The sequence below is a fragment of the Sipha flava genome, unplaced genomic scaffold, assembly GCF_003268045.1.
Source record: "Sipha flava isolate LNK unplaced genomic scaffold, YSA_version1 49_pilon_pilon, whole genome shotgun sequence".
Classification (NCBI taxonomy): domain Eukaryota; kingdom Metazoa; phylum Arthropoda; class Insecta; order Hemiptera; family Aphididae; genus Sipha; species Sipha flava.
The window spans coordinates 428,259-430,914 of NW_020273360.1; the positions used below are offsets into that span (position 1 = coordinate 428,259).

At 34.1% G+C, this 2,656-nt stretch overlaps 1 pseudogene; it reads right to left on the reverse strand.

Annotated features, from left to right (window-relative positions):
• Positions 1–1,843: 1,843 nt before the first annotated feature.
• Positions 1,844–2,281, reverse strand: LOC112690294 (annotated as a pseudogene).
• Positions 2,282–2,656: the final 375 nt, after the last annotated feature.

Here is a 2,656-nt window from a genome sequence, read left to right on the forward strand (position 1 = left end):
AAGTAATCGGTAAACAAACATATCCTACTCCCTTTCCCTTTCCGAAAAAAAACGACACCACTTCTATCTCGACCCGGCTCGAAGTCCCGGATGAAACGCACGCGTTTAAATAGGCGCGCGAATATCCGTTAACTGAAACATTCACCGCGAGTGCGGAATTCGCCCGTTGAATCAAACTGGTCGGTGGAAATTATCGGTATAGCGTAATCGCGACATACGTTCTACCGATTTTTTTAAGATTTTTTTCGCCTTGCGGATCAGGAAACATCGCATCGATCTCCCAAAGTGTGATCATTCGACCGGTCGGGGTGAGATCGAGATGCTTACCTACTTCGGTCAGCGGCGTATTTACGGGGGGGGGGGAGAGGGATCAATACATGTAACCCCCCTTTGTCTTTTTTTTCCTTAAGAACGCCTTAACGGACTAGCACTTTTATCAGTTTATCGGACAATAGACATAAACTCTAATTAAGTAATTGTTGAACTAGCAATTAAATAAAGAAAACTTGATTTTGTATTATAATTGCAAATGATAAATAATTATAACAAAAATAAATGTTTGTAGTGTGTAAAGAGTAAACTATTTTTATTCTGTAGATATTAATTGTAATGCGGTGTACTTTTTTATTATTTTCCTTTTCTCTTGATATTTTTCGGGAGTTACAACTACGCCAATAGTTCACGAGTTTCGTGCTGTATTCCGTCTAGTGCTTTTTTTGTCTGGTTTTCTCGGTACAGATATAATATGACAATTCCAAATTCAAAAGAGATTTCAGAAATATAATGTTAAGCTCGAAATTCAGCACAGCCATATTGACCGCTAGCGCCTCGGTGCCAATAGTTTGAAACTATGAAAAACTCAACTGTATAGTTGCCAAAAAAATATAAACTTAGCGATGCACTTATGTTATCACATATAATACATATATTTTTTTTTTTGGTCTTCAATCTCTAGATTTGTTGGCTGCAGCTCTCCAAGCTACTCTGTTCAAACTCAAGTCGTGTAAATCACGATAACATTTATATATTAAATATATATAGATATTTATTCCGTTTTTTTTTTTATTTTATACATATTATTTTAAATTATGTATTATATACATATTTTTGATTAAGAAAATGAATTTAAAATTAAATATGGTAACTAATAAATTATGTGTTCCTGGTTGTAAAAGCTCAACCAGTAACTTTGGTGTCTCACAAAATGCCTTAAATGTATGAGAAAAAGCAATTGGTGTAAATTTAAATATATGTTCAAGAAATTAATACTTTGCATTTTAATCAGGATGATATTATATCTGAGTTAAGTTAATTTTATTTTCTATCTTAACTTTTAACTTATCGAGTTACTTTTTTTATTTTTTGTTAATTTTTAACTTTAACTGAAGGCAATTTAATTGAATTAATTTAACTAACCACAGTTAATTATTTTCATTAACTTGCCCATCTTTGATTTTAAGACATACTTTTACACAGTCCAGTTTCCGCCAGTTTATATATACATACATGTAAACACTTTTAGGGTTTTAAATACCTGTAAATCCGCACCCTGATAATAACTATAATACGTCGTGTCCAACAGTGAGGTGGACTTAATCGGACACGGACATTTCGGCGCGGTCGTTTCGGCGCGAGGTATGTTTCGGCGCTGGATTACACTTATTTACATAATACACAAATTTACTTCTATAAAATTAATATTATAATTCACTTTTATAGATATTGTCGAAAAATTTACAATTTTAATAAAATATCAATATGTCTTGTTTAATAAATAATAAATATAAAATTAATAATATAATAACAATATGTCACTCTAATAATAAAATAAATATGTAGTATATTAATGTGTCATGTTTAAATTATGAGCGATACCTCTTAAAAATGTTAATATGTCCCTATTATTATAATTGCTAACTATTTTAAAGATTCGCTTATCAACATCCAAAAATTTTTTTTGTTTTTTCGGTGGGCTTTTACCAGCTTCTAATTGGCAATAAAAAGTATCCCGACCACTCTGTATTTTTCTTAAGCAAGATATAAAAGCCCATAGTGTTGGATTAGTAACCCCCATTTGAACATTGAGTCGTCTATTAGCGGCTTCGGCATAATTATTAGTTCTATCGTTTTTATTTAAAACTCGTTCGTGGACATTCCACAGATTTGGAGGAAAACGTGCATTTCGACGTCAATTTCTATGAACTCTACCTATATAATTTTCTTCAAACCAGTCTAACAAGGGTAAGATTTCTTCTGGTAATTCATCCGACAGAATGTCCATAATAACACCTGGCGCCGAAACGTAGCTCGCGCCGAAAAGCCCGCGCCAAAACCCTCGCGCCGAAATGTCCTAGATCGGGACCTAATGATGCGAAGAAAAGAAAAAAGAAAAATAAGCAGTTGACGCGCAGTTCGATTACACAGTTCTATTGCCACGTTAACGTTTTCCATAAGTGCACAGTATACACAATGTATGCCCACTGTGCAAGTCGATCGATCGTGTGCGGACACGGGTTATCGCGATACCATCAATATCCTTCGCGGAACCGTTCGGGTGCTCTCAAAAGAATCGCTGTGGCGTGACGGAAAGGAATAATAACATTATAAATCCTTTAGAAAAATATAAACGCAGAAGTCGACTACGGCGAAGACGACC